The sequence below is a fragment of the Lemur catta genome, chromosome 8 (genome assembly GCF_020740605.2).
Source record: "Lemur catta isolate mLemCat1 chromosome 8, mLemCat1.pri, whole genome shotgun sequence".
Taxonomy (NCBI): Eukaryota; Metazoa; Chordata; class Mammalia; order Primates; family Lemuridae; genus Lemur; species Lemur catta.
The window spans coordinates 39,440,795-39,462,609 of NC_059135.1; the positions used below are offsets into that span (position 1 = coordinate 39,440,795).

Below are 21,815 nucleotides of genomic sequence, written 5' to 3' on the forward strand. Positions count from 1 at the left end.
TTAAAGTAGCTTGGGGCAATTAAGCATGATGGTATCAGAGTGTCTCAACTCATCGAGGTGAGGCAAATGTCCAGATAAAATGGGACTATGGTAATGACACAAAAAGCTTTCAGGTGATAGAGAAGATGTAGATACAATTTAAACAAAAACACCTGCCTACTTAAAGGCCTTGTATTTCAGGAATGAAATGGTGAAAGATTCACTCTAGTGGACTTGAATCTAAATATTAAAAAAAAACAGTTGCATTAATAATAAAGCTGAGGCACTCTGACTTAGAAATAATTTATGGCATATATGACATATACATGCCAAAAATTATAAGTCATGTATAATATACAACCACAGAGATGCATGCATATCTCAGTATAATATATGGCCCCGAGAGTATAAACTCCATAACCTTAATTCTCAGTTCTTAGTAAATGTTCTGTGGTTACTCTAAGTGAAGGGGAAAGAATCAATGAACCAACAGTATCTAAGTAGCTTTTTATCTTAAAAGCAGCAAGAGGATTTCAAGGAGTCCAATTTGAAAGCTTTTGAAGATAAACAGTATCAGTATTGTCTATTGTTATTCACCTTTGTTAAAACCAATTAATTTTTTTCTGAAAAGGAACATTGTACCAACGACACTGGTGGATAACCATGAAACTTTCCTTACAACGTCTTAAGAACACTCAGGTGAGCTACTGAGGCTGGCTGCAAGCTCCAGGAACCACCACCACTCCCTTCCTTCACACAGAAAGCTCTTCAGCTTAGCCCTGGTAAATTCCCGCACAGCTGCTCCCCTCCTCTGTGGACCCAAGCTTTATTTCCTCAATAATGACCACTCTCACCGCACCTGAACAGTCAAGAGGGCGGGGAGGGAGGAGGTACTCTAATGCCTATCTTCTAATATCTAATTCTTCTGGTTTTAGTTTGTTGTTTAAGACTGAGTGGCTTAAACAATAAAATTTTATTTTCTCACAGTCCTGGAGGCTGGGAGTCCAAGACCAAGCTGTCGGCAGCTTTGGTTTCTCCTGAGGCTTTGCTCCTTGGCTTGCAGATGGCCTCTTCTCACTGTGCCCTCTCCTGGCCTTTCCTCTGTGGGCAGGACCTTCTGGTGTCTCTCCCTCTTTGTATAAGAACACCAGACAGATTGGATTAAGGCCCATCTATACGACCTCACGTAACTTTTAAAGGTCCTATCTCCAAATACAGGTACATTCTAAGGTACTGAGGTTTAGGGCTTCAACATATGGACATCTGGGGAACACAGTTCAACCCATAACACCTCTCCTGAAAGAGAGGCTTTGGTCATCTTAGCAAATGCGAACATAATCTATTCCTTTGTCACTTGCTCTCGGGCCAAACAGTCAAAATAATGGGATAGGGTTTTCTTCCCCATTTATGTGGTCAGTAAGGCAGATCTGTGAGGCAATCTTTCCCACTAAGAGCTACTCACTCCAGCAGCCAAATAATTAATGATGCAGTGAGCACTGACACAACCTCCCATAAGCTTACTTTTCTTACGACACATTTCAAGTCACATTTCAGCAAAACAGGCTTAAAGAAGTTTCATTCCTCACCACGCCAGAACAAATGTATGTCTGTACATTAACATAAAATTATGTCACCATGTCAGATAGAATTAGGGTGTCTTTAGCTTTTGTGGGATTTTCTAGTCCAGTTGGAGAAATACTGAAAAAATGGAAGTAGGCCAGATGAAAAAAAGGATCTTAAAACTTTTTTGGAAACCCAAAGCTCTCTACAAAGATAAAACTCCCATTTCTAGCCATCCTATGGTCTCATCAGAAAATCAGAGGTTTAAAAATCATATCTATATAACTTACACCTATTTCAGATGTGATAAACAATAGAGTGGAAAAGACACAGGCTTTGGAATCCGGTAGACCTGGGCTCACAACCTAGCTCTGCCACTAACCAGCTGTGTGGCATTAGGTAATTCACTCAGCCTCTCTGAGCCTCTCTCCTCAGCTGTGACAGGAAGATAATACTTATCTTGCAGTGTGACGTCATAAAGATCAATGAGCTATTTCTGGAAAAGTACCCAGCACAGAGCTTTGCACTTAGTAGATAATAAATGACAGCTATGACTATTAAATACCACCTCACAGAAACCACAGTCACATGTCCTTACTTGAGAAAGTAAGAGGTTGGCAAGTTTATATGGGTCACTGCAACCTTTTCTGAAAACTTACTAGTCCATTAAATCCAAAGCCTGGGAACTACTTGTAATTCTTGGAGTAATCCGGAATAAAGTCCCTTTATGTAGGCCAGATCTGATTGCTTCAGTTTCTGGGCATCTGGGTGGAAACTTTGGCTCTTAGAGTCTGTGAGACTACTCCAGCTTCGTAGCAGACCATCTGTGAATGGCTTGGGAGAGCCATTTTTCTGTCTGTATGAGAGAGGCATATTTTGTCAGGATATTTTGTGAGGGTTCTAGGGCCAAGGTGCCTGTACGTGTGTGAAGAGCCTGGTTGTCCGCAGTGACAGAAGTGTGACAACATAGAGAAGGGCCCTCAACAAAACAGAACCGGTCTTGAGTGAACAGGTCAGCGAGTCAAAGCGTTTGTTGAGGTTCCCTTTTTCTGGCAGAAAATCCGATACTTCTACAGAGCCCACATTTTGCCCACTGTACCTGGACTCCACACCCCTCCCCATTCATATCCTCAATTCAGTCTTTCACTCATCCTCCGAAGAATGGCGATAAATTTGCACGGAGACCATAAATTTGCACGGGCTGCTCCCTCTGGCTGCAAGGCCCTTCTGCCTGCAAGGCCCTTCTGCCTGCTTTCTCTACCTCGTGCCCACTTACCCTCTCAGAATCAGTTCAAGGGCAAGACACTTGAATAGGCACTTCATAAAAGAGGATATCCAAATAGCCAATAAATATATGGAATGATAGTCTACTTTATTAGTAATCAGGAAGATGCAACTTAAAATCTCAACAGGATACCACTACATATCCAGTGGAATAACCAAAATAAAATGACTGAAAATTTTAAGTTTTGGTGAGGATACAGAACATCAGAAACTTTTATACCCTGCTGGCATGAATGAAACTGGTACAACCATTTTGGAAAACTATTCATTTTCCATACCTTAGTGTATACCTCAGAGATGTTCAATAAATGTTGGCTGATGAATTTCCTCTTAGCTTTGTAAATATAGAATTCATCCTTGTCATGCTGTTTATTTGGGTTTTATCAGAGTTACCCAGGTGCCGTTAGGCACATGGGCCCATATTTATTTATATAAGTCTCCATATATTCTGTATTCATTTACAAAAGCAAATCAAAGATGTATCTGAATGACTGGCAACTGAACCACACTTTTTGAGCACCAAATCAGAATACTCTCTTGTCTAGAGGTGACTTATCCTTAACAAGATTAATTTTGTTGATTAAATTGCCCCAAATAGTAAGTTAAATTTGGTTTTGTGAGAAAAGACATTAAATGTGGGATATGTACACCCATCTATTTAACCCTACCATTTCTCCCTCCCTCCTCCCTAACCTTCAAATACTGTTGACACACACAGCATTCTAAACTGGTCAGTCTACCCTAGCTCTACCGAGGCTACTAATGGACCACATTAACCTACGTTTTTGCTCACTTACGCTGTTCAAAGCAATAGGCTGCAAAGATGTCCCTTGTTCTCAAATGTTGTTCTGGTAGCTTGTAAATGGGAGCTTGTGCTAAAGCAGTGTTTTCCAAATTAGTAAAATCAAGAATTAATTGGGACACCTACTAAAAATATAGATTTTTGGACTTTTCCCCTGGAGATACTGATTCAGTAGATCTGGGCAGAGAAAAGGGAATGTAGCTCAACTAATTTTTATGCAGCAATTTAAGGAAACACCAAGTGCAACAGTAAGCTCTGCCCTCACTGGTTACTGAGGAGCAGAACAGGGAATCCCAGGGCTGCAACTGAGAAACCTTGTTTGGCTATGAGTCAATTTATATTGCCTTTTGGTAAAAAAAAATAAATACCAGCAAAAGACCACAAGTTGATCTGCATAAAAAGTATTCCACATTAGCATTTCAAAGACTTCCCAGAGCTCACTTGAAAATTATGAAAAAGTATTCCATCTTTTAGAAACACTTTAAAATGTGATAGTGATCCTATTTTACTCTTTTGCATAGTTAGGAGCATTTTTACTAAATAAAAACTTTGTTCATTAGATATTTTTAGAACAATCGTGGTGTCACAAATGAAACCTAAAGTCAGACAGAATATTTAAAAAAAGCAGATTCAGCATGGCTACTTTAACTATATACAAATTTAATGTACAATTCAAGGCAGAAAAAAAAAAGAGAGACCAGACATATGGCTTCCAGGAAGAATCTTTTCCAGAAGAATATTATTTATAGTTTTGATAACTGTTAATCAGAATTGAGAGTCTTATTAATCTTCAAATCTATTTTGAATGTTTCCTTTTAAATGTAACATTTTTCAGTCATTAAAGATTCTCAGGTCAATTTATCTTTCCTTCTGAATTCTTGCAACACTTACTGGTGGCATTAACTCATTGAATACTTATCTTTTCTTGTCTGTATGGGCCTGGAGGGTGTGTGGTAGAAAGAGCCTTTGTTTTAGGCCACAGGAAAGCTGGTTTTTAGGCTCTGTGTAGCCAACCAGGTATATAATCTTGCCTATATGACTTAAGCTCTCAGGGGCTTGTTTTCCTCATTTGGGTAAACATAAATAAGAAAAAGAAAAAAGGGCAGAGAGATCGGATGGGATGATTTCTATGGCCCATTCCAGTTCAAAACTTCTGTTTTTTTTTTTTTTTAAATCTACTTTCCATATAAAAGAGGTCAGGGAACATTATTCACCCCAGGAAGAAAACTGTGATACATGCTACAACATGGATGAACCTTGAAGACATTCTGCTAAGTGAAACAAGCCAGACTAAAAAGACAAATATTGTATGAGTTCACCGATATGAGGTACCCAGAAGAGCCAATTATAGAGACAGAAAATATAACAGTGGTTTCCAGGGCTGGGAAGAAGAAAGCAATGCGGACTTGCTGTTTAATGGGTACAGAGTTTTAGTTTGGGATGATGGGTAGTGGTGATGGTTGCACAACAATGTGAATGTACTTAATGCCATTGTATTATACATTTGAAAATGGTTAAAATGGCAAATTCGATGTTACACATCTTTTACCACAACTTTTTTAAAGTTAAAAAAAGGGGAAAAATTACAAGTTCAAAGAAACGTATATTTCAATATTTTTTATATTTATCATCTATCTAATAAGGACATAAAAAATATTTGTCAATTGATACTTTTTTTAAAAAAAAGGAGGTTGGGATAAGGGTATGAAAATTACGTCTAAAGAAGGGTGGTAGGCTATTTGTCTCAAAGATGATTTTGCACAACAATCACACTGGTTTTTAATAGAGTTGACCCTTGAACAACATGGGTTTGAACTTCGTATGTCCAATCACTATATGTGGATTTTTTCCAACCAAACACAGATGGAAAATACTGCATTTGCATAGGCAAATACTGCATTTGGATGATGCAAAACCTGCACGTAGAGAGGGCCAACTTTTCCTATACATAGGTTCTGCAAGGCTGACTGTGGAACTTGAGTACCTGCCAATTTGGGTAGACACAGGCAGTCCTGGAACCAATCTCCTGCATATATCGAGGACGGCTGTACTTAGATTGTATGTTTATACATAGATGCTCCTCAACTTATGATGGAGTTAAGTCCTGACAAACCCATTATAAGTTGAAAATATTCTAAATCAAAAATGTATTTAATACACCTCACCTACCGAACATCATAGCTTAACCTAGTCTACTTTAAACATGCTCAGAACACTTAACGTTAGCCTACATTTGGGCAAGATCATCTAAGACAAAAGCTATTTTATAATAAAGTGTTGAATATCTCATGTAACTTATTGAAAACTATAGTGAAAGTGAAAAACAGAATGGTTGTATGGGGACTGGAAGTACAGTTTCTCCTGAATTATCACTTTCTTGCCATCATAAAGTCAAAAAACCATGGTAAGTTGAGGACGGTCTGCACAGTGGTTTTGGTGTAGGTGAAGGGGTTAATGGATATTATGAGGAGTGGCTAAAACTAATCCCCACCCAAGTCACTCCTTGGCACACCATGCTTCTCTCTCCAAGACTGTAAATACCTTAAGAGCAGAATACACATTCCATCTCCCCATGACACACAGAGTCCTGTAAGTTGACTGATTTTTCATTCCATTAGAGATAAACATGTTTAAAAGGATTTTCTTGCAACAGAATTAATCTGTAAGAAATTACTCATTATGTAAATTTTAGGATTACAACTATTAGAAAACACAATTCGAAAGAGTTCTTTACAGAGCTTTCTGGAAAATGGTTATTATTATTTATTTTTATAATGCTAAATAAGTTACTTGATCTAAAATACATTTCCTGGATGTTATAGTATGAAAGCTGAGGTCATCGATCATGTTATATATCATTTTGGCAGAGCGGGTTTAGCAGCATATCTCTTTGCATTCTATTAATATTTACTTTTCCACTTTGTAGAAGCAAATGTTTATTTTTAACAGATATTTACAAAACATTAAATAGGGCAATATAGAATACTGAACATAACATTTGCCTTTAAAAGAACATGAATTGATACAAGAATGTTTATAGTGCCTTTTACTTAAAGTTCAAAGTACTAAAAAGATATAAATGGCTCATCAAAGCCACACGGATGTATAAATATACTAAATGCACTTGCATTCTTCTGGATCCTGCAACCATAGATAAAGGCCTAAGCTGGTTAATATTTATCTTCTTGATCTGATTCTTTATTTTTATTTCCCCCATTCTTTGCTATTTATGAGGCTTATAATCAGCCATATTTTAAAAACAGACTTTGCATTTTTCCCAGATCAAACTGGGATTAAATGTGATTCTTGCAAATTCCCAGGAATTAAGTACAGATGTTTTCGAGAACTTGGAAGATCAAATCCTCATTTAAAAAGCTGCAGATAATAAAAAAATATGGCATCACTTTCAGTTATGTTTTCCGTAAGCAATATTAAAAGAACAATTTTCTTTGGCCACTTGACTTTAACTCGTTTGATATTAATTACCACTCTCATTTGCATTCAGGGAAATCTACCATTGTCACTCTATAAAGAAAAGAACAGGGCCGGCACGGTGGCTCACGCCTGTAATCCTAGCACTCCGGGAGGCCGAGGCGGGTGGATTGCTCGAGGTCAGGAGTTTGAGACCAGCCTGAGCAAGAGCGAGACCCCGTCTCTACTAAAAATAGAAAGAAATTATCTGGCCAACTAAAATATACGTATATAGAAAAAATTAGCCTGGCATGGTGGCGCATGCCTATAGTCCCAGCTACTGGGAAGGCTGAGGCAGGAAGATCGCTTGAGCCCAGGAGTTTGAGGTTGCTGTGAGCTAGGCTGATGCCACGGCACTCACTCTAGCCCAGGCAACACAGTGAGACTCTGTCTCAAAAAAAAAAAAAAAGAAAAGAACAAAGTTAAATATTTATTGGTAAAGTCAGCATATATTTAAATTAACCTAAACTTAGATAATTAATTCAGGAGATTTTAAATATTTTGTTGATTAAAAATAAAAACAAGTGAGCAAATAACTTCCCATCCCCCAAAAAAGGAGAAAGAAAGAAAAGGAATGTAAAGAGAAGGAAAGAAAAGGAAAATTGATACTTTCTATTGTGGTAATTCATCTTCACAAATTTTCTATAGATATTTAATACATTATTTAGTTAATTTGTTTTAATATTAGGCCATTAAGTATGAAACGTCCAGTTTCCTTGAATACTAGTTTTAACAGTTAATATCTCTGACATTTTCACTTTGACATCAACTTGTTTTATTTTTATTGTGAATGTATATTCTCATTCTTTCAAATGTATAGTTTTTGGATTGTGATTATCTTTCAAATTTTTTAAAGCAATTTTTATGAAACCATAAATAAATCAAAAATTGATGTTATTTTTTAATATGAGTTCCTTTGTAGAACCAATGCTGCACAGACAGCTTGAAATATTAGCAAAGTGTTTGGGAAGGATGTGGCTAATGAACACATAGTACATTGATGGTTCCAGAAGTTCTGTTCTGGAGATTTTAATCTTGAAAATGAGGCATGTGGGCAACCTGAACCAAGGTGGATAACAGGAAAGCTGTAGTAGAAGCGAATCCATCTCAACCTATGCGTGAATTATCAGCAAGGTTTGACGTTACTATTCCAACAATAATCGATCATTTGAACCAAATCGGCAAGATAAAAAAGCCAGATAGATGAGTTCTGTAGGAATTAAATGAGCATCAGAGGAGAAATCATCTTGAAGCTTGCCTTGCTTTGCTGTCATGACATAAAGATGAACCATTTCTACACCGTATTGTTATGTGTGATGAAAAATGTATTCTTTTTGACAATTCCAAGCATTTGGTACGATGGTTGGATAAAGATGAAGTGCCGAAACACATTCCAAAACCGAATATTCATTAAAAAAGGATAATGGTGTCTGTTTGGTGGTCCAGTGCTGGTATTATCCACTACAGCTCCATGAAACCTGGTCAATCCATTACAGTGGATGTCTACTGCAACCAACTGGACAAAATGACGAAGATATTTGTGATTAAGCAGCCAAGACTGGTTACTAGAGACAGCCCAATCCTCTTGCAAGACAACAGCTGGACCACATGTTGCACAAACAATGCTACTCAAACTACAGAGGCTGGACTTGGAAACTCTCTGTCATCCGCCATATTCACCAGACCTTGCACCAACTGACTACCACTTCTTCCAGGCTTTGGACCACTTCTTACAAGGAAAAATCTTCAATTCTCAACAAGCTGTGGAAAATGCTTTTGTGATTTCATTGCCACTGGATCACCAGGCTTTTGATGCTGGCACAAACAAGCTGCTGTTAAGATGGCAAAACTGTGTCAATAGTTTAGGTACATAATTTGATTAATTGTGCTGCTTCTTGTTTGAGATATAATAAACTTTTGATTCAAATCAGACATTTCATATTTAATGACCTAATATATAATGGACCATGCTTTATGGCCAAATTAAGTTTTTTTTTTTTTCCTTTTTGGATGGGATTGGGAGTCGTTTTTTAAAAAGCTATAAATAAGTTATTCAAATTCATATGTTTGTTTTCTCTATATTTAATCAGGAACATAGAAGAGGTAACAGATATATCCATAATATGAAAAAGAAATTATCAGGCACAAAACTGTATTTTGCTATGGATTACTAGTCACGGTAATCTGTATTAAACATTCATTAATAAAATGCTCTTATAACATAAAAAAGCTTGAATTAACATTGCATACCACATAAAAGAGATTAAACATGCAAAAAACAGGTTAGCTAAATTCAACCACTTGACTACGAAAGGATATGAAAGTTTCAGATTTCCTAAATGAGTGACATCATCATATTTATAAAATCACAGCTTCCATTTAAGAACATTTTATGTACAGGAATCTTAATAGGTTATATCAGCCAATCATTCCAGCAACAGTCATTTCCCACCTTCATTTCCCAAACCTGCCTATATTTTTTGTTTACCCTTTTAAAATTTTATCATTTTTGCCTATTTTAAATATCTCCGTTCCATTAGAAATTCTGATTCAGTAAGTGTCAAGTGGCAACCTGGTTATCTTTTTAAACCACTATTCCTCACCCACCCCAACCTGCCCACTACCTACCTAATTTTAAAAATCAGACAAGTTTGGGAAACACTGGTCAACACAAATCATGGGAGATGGGAAGCAAAGCTTTCATTTCTAAGCTCTAACTAAGCAAAACAAAAACATCAACGTAGAGAGTTTTATTAACTTCATTACAAGATTCAAAGTATATTAACAAGGACATTTATAAGGAATCACATTTGGAAAAAGTTCTCATATACACCATCCTCACCTTTCACAAATGAAGACAATATTTGTTTTTATTAATTACTTTATGTAACATAATTATCCTTAAAGCAATTTCTGTATAACATGAAATAGATTAAGACATTTCTAATTGTTATCAGAGACAGAAATAAAAGGGGAAATACCTATGTAATGAGTTACTTTTACAACTTTTCTCTCACAGCCCTTGTATGTCAAGTAAGAAATTACCTTTTCATTTTTTTCAGAACTACCACAAATATGGCTATCATTTAAATCTTTAATAAGATACTTCACATTAAAGGGCATGAGTTCAAGCTGCAATTTCCAAGCAAGTGGTAGTTTAGTCCAAAAGCTTGAAAAGAAGTAAGTAGCTTATTTTATGCAAAAAGTAAAGTGTAACTTTATGCATCTTAAGTAATCCTCTTCATGACTAAGAACTAACTTCAAAAGTAGTACAAAAATCTACTGAAACTTAAAAATGAAGTAGGCTCCAACTAACAATGGAAACAAATATCTGATTGGAAAAATGAACTTTTCCATTACGTTTATTTTTTCCCATATAGTCCCTATTTTAAAAGGTAAAAATGAGATCATTTAGCTAATTCATCAGTCAACAGTAGTTCAGGGTTTTGGTTTTTTTTTTTTTCATCATACTATTATCAAACAGAGCAAGGCTGATTCTTACCAACATTTTTTTTGGTTTCAAAGCTAGGAATAACAGTAAAAAGGCCAAAAAATCTTTTATTCAACATATGGGATGTACGTAAGTGGCCTGTTCACACAAAATTAATCCACTGTTCTTTTGAAGTAAACACCATCCACACAGTGGGGAAACTTCTGTTTATTTAATACTTTAAAATTAGTTTTAAAACTAGAAATCTACAAAAAAAAAAAAAAAAACCACCATGGTTGTTTACAAGTGTTTTTCATAGATGTACTAAATAATCTAAGAATTTTCTTTCACGCTTTTTGTGCCTAACCGTCTACGAGGTTCTGCCAAAACCTGGTTAAATATTTTTTCCAGCTACTTAGGCTGGCCACACCGACTATTTATGTACGTCTCACAAAACCGCCTTTCACAATGCAGAGAGAATTAAGAGCAAGGAGGTAAATATTTTTCTAAATATAGTCCCATCGTGTTTATTTTATACTCATCAAGTAGGTCACCAGAGGCAGCCGGCAGCTATGAACACCCAGAAGCATCTCTGGAAGCAAACGCTGCGACCAAGGGGCGCCTGACAGCTACGCCACCTACCTGCCGTACCTGGGCTACTGCTCTCGACCACGGTCAGATCAGCTCTGTCGAACTAACCATGGTAACGATTGGGCTATTTTTGTTTTTGTCTTTTAAGTTGTTTGCTACTCTTTCTTCTCACCCCCCATTTATTTCCGGTGGCCCTGCAGAGCCCGGGGGGCCGCGCGACACGCGAGGGGCCGGGCCGGGCGGCCGGGCAGCGGGGACGGAGCACCGCCCAGGCCGGCGCGGAGCCGCGGCGCCCGCCGAGCCGACTCACCGACCCCGCGGAAGGCGACGGGGCGCGCGCCGCTCCCCAGCCCGGGGCCCGGATCGGAGCAGGCGGCGGCCGCGGCGCGGGCACCGGGAGCGGGTGGCGTCAGGAGGAAAACGGATTACCTCAGCCGGGGATGCGGAGCCGAGAAGGAGGCAGCAGCCTTTCCCTCGAGAAACGGAAGAGGCGGGGGAGGAGAGAGGGAGGAGGAAGAGGAGGAAAATGCAGAGGAGGAGGCGAAGGAGTGGCCGGGCGCGCGAGGCTGGGAGAGGGGCGCCGGGCGCCTGCCGCAGGCTCGGCCCGAGGACGCGGCGGGCAGCACGGCGGCGGCCACGCGAGGGGAAGGGGAAGCCGGGGCGACGCGCGGCCTCGCCCGGCACCGGTCGCCCAGCCCGGCACCCGCCCGGCCGCCGCCCCCTCGCTTCCCTCGGGACCGCGGCGTGGAAACGCGCGGCGACGCCTCGACGCTCCCGGGCCGGGCGGGGGCCTCCCACGCCGGCCCGCGCCGCGACCGCGACGTCACAGCGGGGCGCGATGCTAGAGGGGAGGGCCGGGAAGGCGAGGGCTCCGGGCCGCCCCATCCAGCGGTGGTGATGTTTCCTTGCAGCCCCCACGCGTGCACTTTAAAATCTTTCTCCTCCAGTCATCCGTACTTTGGGGGGATTGTGGTTTGACAGACGGGTTGGCAGATGTGAAGATGGACTTCCTGCCGGTGGTAGTGGAGTGCCATTGTCATAGAAATGTCAGCGTGCGGGGTGTTCATCAAACCACAGCAGTGTCTCTGGGCACTTGCCTTATAAGGAGTGGTCCTAGGGCCACCTAGCCAGGAAGGTACCGTGGGTGGGGAATTCACCTCTCTTCCACCCTCTAAACTGTGGTCCTCAGTGTACCTGAAGGATGGTTTTGAATGGTAGGCGGGAATAGAAATGGGTGGAGCTAGGGGAGTGGTGTATAAATTTAAAAAGGGCAACGTAAAGTTTTTGTGCAGAGGGGACCAAGTGGCCTGCCCAGGGGGCTGATGTGTGAGTACCTTGGGCCTTCTAAAGCAGTGCTTCACACGTACTTTTATTTCATGGCACAGCTAGGAAAGGATAACTTTGCAAGGTGGGAAGTGAGGGTAAACAGGAGAGGCTGCTTCTGTAGGAGGGGGCCGGGCCTTTCCACCTGGAGGGCTGAGAAAACAAATACAGTATCTGCATACCGGCCACTCATTCCATGGCATGTCATTAGGAAGCTCTGCTTTAAAGTTCGCATTGGCAGGTTTTCTTAGCTACATTTTCCCAAACCACCCAAGACAGCCTCACTGAGTTGTCAACACCTGGACCTCAGAGCAGTGAGGAACCAGCACGATAGGACCCTAGGGCAATAGGCCACTTATACTCCAGGAAATGGTGCTTAAAACTTTGCATCCCTCAAAGGGAGCTCATCTTTCTGCTCCCAACCTGCTCCTGTCCTCTCAGAACCTGAGACAACTTCTCTGTGCCTTCCCCAGCTTTCACTCACTCGCTAGCCAGTAAGATTGCTGTTAGCTCCTTTCTCAGATTCCTCCTCTTAGGGATCTTTAGGGGTTATGGTGCATTAATTATTCTCATAATCATATCTATGATGGCAAACTCAAAAAATAGTTGAAACATGATATTTAGAAGTAAAGAGAGAAACACCAGAGGCATAGTTAGAAGGTGAAAGAATTTGCCTCTAGGGAGCAGAAATTTGGGGAGGGGAGGCTAGAGCAGGGGACATGAATCTAGTCCATTTTCCACTTTGCTACCACAGAGGTCATCCTACATCACACATCTCAATGGGTTTCTTATTTGTTTAAAAGCCTTCATTGGCTCCCAATCTCTCGTAATGTCGAGAGCAAGCTCCTAGGCATGGCATTCAAGGCCTATCACCCCCCCATCCCCTCATCTGTCAGCCCTGCCCCTCACACATCACACCCCATTTTACCACACTCATTTAGTTTCCTAAATGCACAAAGGGGTTTCATACTTTTGCACCTTTATGCATGTTACTGCTTTTTGCCTGGGGGAGCATTCTCTTGCTGCTGTAATAGTAGCTCATGGCACTATGCTAAGTGCTTTATGTGATTTTATGTGTTAATTCTTACATCAACCCTATGGCAAGTATTACTGTTATCTCCATTTTATAAACAAGAAAACTGAGACTTAGAGAGGTTGAGTAATTTACTCAAATATGTAGGATGTGATGAGACTAAATTTGAACCCAGCAATCTGACTCCAGGACTAACATAATATTACCTATACATCTTTTGAAAACCTTTCTCAGGCACTAATTTGAGCAGGATTAAAAGATTTAATTTTTTTAAAAAGTCTTAAAAAGGCAAGGAGAAAATACAAGTGAATTGCTTTTAACCTCAAAAGTTGAAATTACAAAGAAAAAGTGACAGATTTGACTATGCAACTTTTAACTTCTTTCATCTACTAAACCCATAAAATAAAATTAAAAATCAAATAAAAATTATCAAAAACTTGCAATATATATGAAAGATAAGAGAGTATCCTTATTATTAAAAAGGACTTAGAAAGAAAAAATATTCTATTCCAAAAAATGGGCAAAATGTAAATTAGCTAAGTCATGAAAAGAAAATGTAAATGGCCAAAGATTTTAAGAAGAAGTGAAAACTTAAAACGATAATGCACCATCAAATTGGCTGAGAATTTAAAATAATACTTAGAGCTAGTGATTTGGGCCAGTAACCGTTGGGGCAGGATGTGTGGCAGCTAAACTCATACGTTACTGAGAAGGGCATAAATTGACTTAACGATTCTGGAGGACAGTTTGGCAGAATGTAGTAAAAGCTTTAAAAATGCTCACACCCTTTGACTCAAAAATTTCATTTCTGGGAATTTTTATAATACAAAAATGCTCAATAATAGGGATTGACAAACATTTTCTATAAAAGATCAGATAGCAAATACTTTGCACTTTGAAGACCACATATGTCTCTGTTGCTTTTCTTCTGTGTGCATTTAAAAAAAAACCTAAAAAACATAAAATCTTAATAGATTTGAGGGCTATCTTGAGGCTAGAAAAACAGTGGCCTGAAATTGGAGGACAATAATGTGTGCAAAGAGCAGTGCAAAGAACATTCATCACAGTATGTTCGGTAATGGTCAAAAGAGAAACCAAGCTAGATGTCTGAGAATAGAAATTAGTTACAACCAGGTACAAGGAAACAAGTTTTTAAAGGTTTTAAATTTTTTAAAATGTTGCAGAATGGTATCCATTGCGTGAAGTAGTATTTATGGTTTATTAAGTAGAAGATACAGTTTACAAAAGAATATCTATGGTGTGATCCCAAATACAACATAATCATATATGTATAAATGCATAGAAAAAGATCTGGAAAGAAATTAACATATGGAGATGTTTATAGTGGTCTAGGAGAGAGGGTAGAATTGGAAATATTTGTGATTTTTTGTTGTGTGTGTGTATGTTTCCTATAATGAATGTGTAGTGTTTTTGTTATAAGTAAAAAAATATAAGAAACTTTGCTTGGGGAACAACAAAGTGCTTCAGTTGTCACTTTGAGAAAATCTTCTCTGAATCCACTCCTTCATGTGACATGGGTCACCCTCTCTTCTATACGCGCTGATTACATAATGATCTTCTGAGCACCATTATTTATTAATACTTAATTGCAGAATAGTTAATACCATCATTTAGTTAAGTTTTCTTTTATTAATAGGCATCTGAGTTCTGGTATAGTAATCTCCCCTTATCCGTGGTTTCACATTCTGCGGTTTCAGTTATCCTTGTTCAACCAAGGTCCAAAAAAATTCCAGAAATAAACAATTCATAAGTTTTCAATTTCGGGCCATCCTGCTCTGTCTCGGTCGGACACGGAAATCATCTGTCCGTCCAGGTGTCCACACTGTAGATACTCCTCTCCCATTAGTCACTTAGTAGCTGTCTTGGTTATTGGAGAGATTGTGACAGTACTTGTGTTCAAGTGACCCATATTTCACTTAATAATGGCCCCAAAGTGCAAGAATAGTGACACTGGCAATTCAAACATGCCAAAGAGAAACCATAAAGTGCTTGCTTTAAGTGAAATGTAAAAGTTCTTGACTTAAGGAAAGAAAAAAAATCTTATACTGAAGTTGCTAAAATCTACAGTAAGAAGAATTCTTCTATCCATGAAATTATGAATAAGGAAAAAGAAATTCCTGCTACTTTTGCTGTTATACCTTAAACTGCAAAAGTTATGGCCACAGTGCTTGATAACTTTTATTTCAGTGTATTGTTGTAATTGTTCTATTTTTAGTTATTGCTGTTAATCTCTCAGTGTGCCTAATTTCTAACTTAAACTTTATCATGGGTATGTATGTACAGGAAAATAGTAGATATAGGGTTCAGTACTCTCATGGTTTCAGACATCCATTGGGGGTCTTGGAACATGTCCCTCTCAGATAAGGGGGGACTGCTGTATTTCGCCATTGTGAGTATGCCGGCTGTTCTCCACTTGCTGTCTGTCAGATTCATCTTCTGCCCCTCTGCTAAACCCTGGGCCTCAGAAGGTGGAATTTTCACAAGGTATTCCCACTGGGATCTCTTGCCAGCTGGCTTCAACCAGTGGGTGACACTAATTGGGTGACACTGGCAGTAGATTGGAGGGTGGAAAAGAAGAAAGTTTGGGGTATATCTTCCCACCTCTTTCCCTGCTTCTGGCAGCGTTCTGACGGTGGCTTTGTCCTAAAGCTCCTGCAAGGCAGCACCTCCTCCACTGTGCCAGCTTTCACAGGGCTCTGTAAGGGGATTTCCTCCCCTTATTTCTTCAGGCCTAGCCATGCCAATGCCTGGGTACCTCCATGTGTCTTGTTGTTGTCTTTCATCCACTCCTAACCCTAAATCTAACCCCTCCTTTGTAAATAGTCCCTTCAATAAACTCTCTTTGGCTGAAACATCTGAGTGGAAGTTGTTTCCTGTTATGACAGACTAATATATTAAGGAACACTGTTGATCACCATTGAACACAATCTTTTATTCCTTATTGCAGTGGGTCCTGGATAGTCTCAAATTTTATATCTGAGATTTTGACTATTTGCAAGGTAATTATAGAGTGATTTACACATTTTCCAAAGCAGGAATTTGAATTATTAATATTACTGTAAGGCCAGCATTTGGGGACATTACACTGACTATTCTCCACTTCCCTAGTAGTTTTTGAGACGTAACATGCCATGCATTTTTATCGTATCTATTACATGTACTACAGTATAGTAGTGTTCAAATTGTGATGTTTTCAATGGAATCTTTAAGGAAAAAATTTTTATATGGAGTCAAAACTAGATGCCTATAAATTAGATAAAAGTCAAATTGCTCTGGTTGAGGCAGTGTTGGGGGAACCTTCTTCCTATATTTGAGGCAGACTTTGGAACACCTCTGCAGAACCCCAGGGCTCCTCAGAATACAGTTTGAGAAGACAGATTTGGAGAGTCTAAGAATCTAGAAGATATACCCTTCATAAACATGAAGTGTCTGTTTTATTTCTTTAAATTGCTAGAATTACATGGTCAACAATATGATATTACCAATTGCCCTTCAAGATACTCCTCACAGTGAATAATGTTACACATCTCATTATTACATGTATCATCACATACACAACCCCCAAAAACCTCTCCTAACTTCTCATCATAGTTTAAATTACATTTTTATTATTACTGAAATAATTTTTCCCTACAACTCTTAGCCATTTATAATTCCTCTTCTGCTTGGCTACCTTCTCCTTTTTCTTTAAGTCATCTTTTCATGTTTGACCATTTCTCGACTCATTCAATACATATTAATTCCTTGTATGATGTTCTGGTCATTATGCTAATGGACATAAGTCATGAACAATATGTATGCCTGTGCTTTCATGGAATGCACAGACTAGCAATTGCAGTCTTATTATTTATCTTGTTTAATTAAATTAACAATTGAATTAACCCTTTGTCACAACCTTTTGGCACATTTGTTGCAAATACTTTTTCTTTGTTTGCCTTCTAATTTTATGTAACAGTTTTTACTATTTACAAAATTAAAAATTTATTATGTAGTCAAATCTATGGATCTTTTCTTTTTTTAATACCTAGAAAATCCTTTTTTAAACCAAAGATCAGATCAGTATTCGTTTATATTTCCTCTAATTTTTTTACTATTTAATTTTTAAGATTTAAGCCTTTATTGAACAAACATTCCTTTCTCACTAATCTGTGATGACTGAGGTATCATGAATTAAGTTCTTATGTGGACTTGGCCATATTCCTGGGTCCTCTATTTTATTTCATTCACCTTTCTTTGGATTACTGTGACAAGAGCATAGCATTTTAATAATAATAGCATAATTTCCTGCTCAAATTCAAATATTATTTTCAAAATATTCTTAGTATTTATGCTTTCAGATGAAATTTATTTACTATTTTCAAGTGACTTTTTTGTGGTTATAAAAGTAGTGCATTATGAAGAAAAGTTTGTGGAAACTGAAAAATGTGAAAAAGTGTAAAGAAGAAAACAAAACCTACTCCATATACTATAACTGTACCATTTTGGGGTGTAACTTTCTGATTTTTCTGTGTGTATATATATGTAATATTTTTACACACATTACTAGACATATTTTTTTGAAAACTGTTGTTTCATCATCATATATGAACATTTTGCCATGCTACTAAATATTCCTTTGAAATATGATTTTTAATGACACGTTAGCCAAGGCCTTTAGAGTAAGAGTCGATAGCAGCAGTGTCAGTAGGCCCCTCTCAGCCTTTCTGGACTCAGTCATAGCCTTCATTCAGTCATGTCAATCACATCAAACTAGCATGAAGTTACCAATTGCCACATGGATCAACATTGTGCGTTTGCTGCTACCCCACCTCAGAACTGGAAATCAGCTGCTGGAAACTTGAAATTGGTTTTGACTGTAGTTCACTGGATTATAATGTTTTGCAGCATTTGCCACCTATATCTCTTCCGTCAGGCACATGTAAAAATGACTTGACCATAAGATATTATTAATAGGTAGTTAACAAAATGTGGGTGACCCATAACAAGGACCAGATTTGAATTGACTAAGTTGTAAGAGCTTCCTAGCACCACATTGCACAATGTTATTTTTGTGTTCTTTTAAATCATTAACTAATATAAACCATTTATACCTGCCTTAGAAAAGATTGAATAACTCTCATGAAAGCAAAGCATATCTATGATTTTTTAAAGATTTGAAGGAGGAATCCTTAAAATTTATAATAGAATCTTTAAAACTCTTTGAGTTTTTTTTTTTCTACCGCACAGTGCAAGGTTATTAAACTATATAAACTAGAGGGAGTAGAATATGGTATTGAGGGCTACAAGTAGTGGAGATACCAAAAGCAAATGATAAATTTCTAGAACAAGTCATAGCAGACAGTCATTTACCAATGCATGGGAATATAGGCTTCTCTCTGTCAAGATGTCACTGGGCCTGAGTTTTTAATCTTTATTCTGTCATACTCTACACACACACACAGAGTGTATATTTGTTAAACTTCAAAAATAGGAATTATCTTTTTTTACACTTACCTTTCCACAGAAGTGTTGGTTACTGAATTCTCAGGTGTAAAATGTAGTAAATTCAAAAGCTTTGAAGTATATGGATCCTTAGGATTTGAGTTCCCCCATCTCAAAGGAATTAAAGGCTGGAATCTGAGAGTAAAAAATTCAGGGAGGAAATATTGGATTGCCTTTCCCTGTGCTCCATCTGGACATTCCTTTAGTAAACTGCCAAGCCCAGCCTCTGCTGATTAGCTGTGGAGTTTCTGCTGTTTAGTACAAAGGTTACCCTCTAGAGCAAACATATTATCAATGAGTCATTTCCTTCAATTCTTAAAATTCTCTGGATAATTTCTTGTTTACTTTAGCTTTCCATGGAAGACTTTAAAATCAACTTACAGTTGAATCCTCCCTGATACACTTCAGTTTGTAAAATCATTTTATTGCATACTTTGTTGTCTTGAATATTTAATTTTACATCCTGACTGCTTACCCATTTTGGGGTATTTGGCTTGGCAATAAGTTTGCCTAGCTTTATTTTTAGAACTGTAAAAATTTTGGTAATCTATCTTTTGATGTTTTGTGGCAAGTATGAATATGTAATACATTTCACAGGTAACAGTGCACTAAAAGTCATTTAATTTCTTGAGCATTAAAAATAGGGCTTTAAGAGGCTTCTTTAAAATGTCTAATACACAGAATCAAATTCTTTTCCTAAACCACACCCATTCTATTTCCTCCACACCTCACGTTACCAAATCATTCTGGTAAAAAAAGCCAACAAGACTGGAAAGGCAAGAAAAGACAACAAGTAGATCTCTTATATGTTGGTTATACTCCCTTTTTTATTTGTTAAATAACTTTCTTCTGTGATATAAGGTACCTCATTATTTAGGTAGTGTTAGGACATTTTAAATATATTTGGGTACATACAGTTTATCGCAACTGTACTATTACTCCTAATGCCTCACAAGTTAAAACTAATTTTAGTTTTCAAAATGCCTTCACACATACACACATTGAATATTTGATCCAAAATACATTTCACAAGGCTTTTAATAGAATGTGCTGACACAGAAATGTTTGCTTATGGTGATTAATCCAGAGTTTCCACAAATGAACTGTTATAAATGAAAACATTGGAAAATTAGAAAGAACATAGATTTGACTCCTGTGATTTTTGAACTTACTTCACATAGTTTTTTTCTTCATACACATCCCCACCGTACCCATACTCTTTCAACAGGATCATGAAGAAAAGTTAAATGTATTACTTGATATACAGAGTTAAATTGTCTTGGAAATAACAACAAGTGCAGTCATTAGATGCTTCTGTGATGACCAATGAGCTAAATGAAAGTTGCAGACTGTGGCTTGACACCAAGATGGGGAAAAGGAAGCTCATTCCCAGCCACTACTTACTTCTCCACTGCCATCCTGCTCTCCCGTTCCCCATCCTCGTAGATAGTCTTATCCTGTGGATGAATATGGAGGCTGTGACCTCCCGTACTCCAGAGTCTAGGAGGAGATCAGTGTACAGCAGCAGCTGTTTCTAATTTGTTGTCACTGTTGAAGTCAAAACAAAACTTGAAAAAAGAAATCTTTGATGTTACGATTTACACAACTCTTTCATCAGCTGTAAATCATTTCCTAGCTCATCCACTTTGAATCTTAAAAACACATATCAAACATTGCTGTCTTGCCTTCCACTGTCTTTTTGTCCTAAGTGACTTTTTTGCTCCTAACTATAGGCAGAAATTATATATATTTAAATTAGTTTTACCACTAGCATTGCAGGATGAGTCAGTTTTCTTTTTTGATTTAGGATTTGTCTAATAGGATTCTAACTAATCCTATTTAATTTAGGATTAGTTTCAAAGAAGGTTTCTGAGCATAGTGGCTGAATATCAGAAAACAGAATATTGATATTTACTATTTTCTCTTTCCTTACCTTTTTTTATCTTCCATAGGGAAATACAGTATTAAGAACAGCAGAAAGCCTCAGCCAACCAAATACCAGAACAATGTAAAAGAGACTCTAAAAAGGACTGAAAGTTTTCCTGTAAGCGTAGAAAAACACACCATTTTGACACTCATTGGATTTTATTTTCCACTCCCAAAAAGAAATATCAAATATTAAGGAATCCAATGTTCACCATAGGGAAGTATATGCATACTATAAAAAATTTATACTACTTACATATTATTATTGCTATGTTTTCATACACACGAATAAGTCTAGGGAAACTCAGAAGACTTTAGAGGTCATAATTATTACAGAGGATCTTCTTGATTATACAGTTCCCTGTATAGAATCCCTAACATCATAGAATTTATAAATCAACTTATTAAATTTGGTATGACAGGTCAATTTACTCATTTACTCATTTGGGGATGTTTCAGTGGTCATTGTAAATATTTATTGCTAAGCTAAGGTCCTCAAGACTGTACCTACATAATATGAATATTTTTAAGTAAAAATAATTGGACATTATTATACTAGGCATAGGCCCTCTAGCATGCAAGCACTACTGCCAGGGGTGCCATCTCTCCCAAAGGGATCTGGGGCCACTATGAACACATGGGATGGGGTCTAGTGTAGACAGCTGTGGCCAGAAAGCTGGCAAGTGCCAGGTTGGTTTCTTCAGCAGTACTGCTTGGCAGTGGGCGGTGGCTATTTATCAATCAGTATTTCAATGTCTTAACAATCACATAAACATACTGATGCTTATTTACTGACTATTAGCTTTGCAGAAGGGCTTATTTAACTTGTTGTGGATACTGAGCAAGAGGGAAGGGAAAGGATCCAGGAGATTTCATTACTTAACCTCAGGTACCTCCAAAACCTTGGGATCAGT

The 21,815-nt window shown here is 38.0% G+C and overlaps 1 protein-coding gene across 5 annotated transcripts in view; it reads right to left on the reverse strand.

Annotated features, from left to right (window-relative positions):
* Window positions 1-19,184, reverse strand: part of INPP1 (inositol polyphosphate-1-phosphatase) — a 30,532-nt gene extending 11,348 nt beyond the window's left edge. The window contains exon 1 of one of the 5 annotated variants that reach the window (XM_045559568.1): window positions 18,988-19,184. The gene's annotated coding sequence lies outside the window, so the exon portion shown is untranslated. The other 4 variants (XM_045559567.1, XM_045559571.1, XM_045559570.1 and 1 more) reach the window with 4 other exon arrangements.
* Between the last annotated feature and the right edge of the window lie 2,631 nt (window positions 19,185-21,815).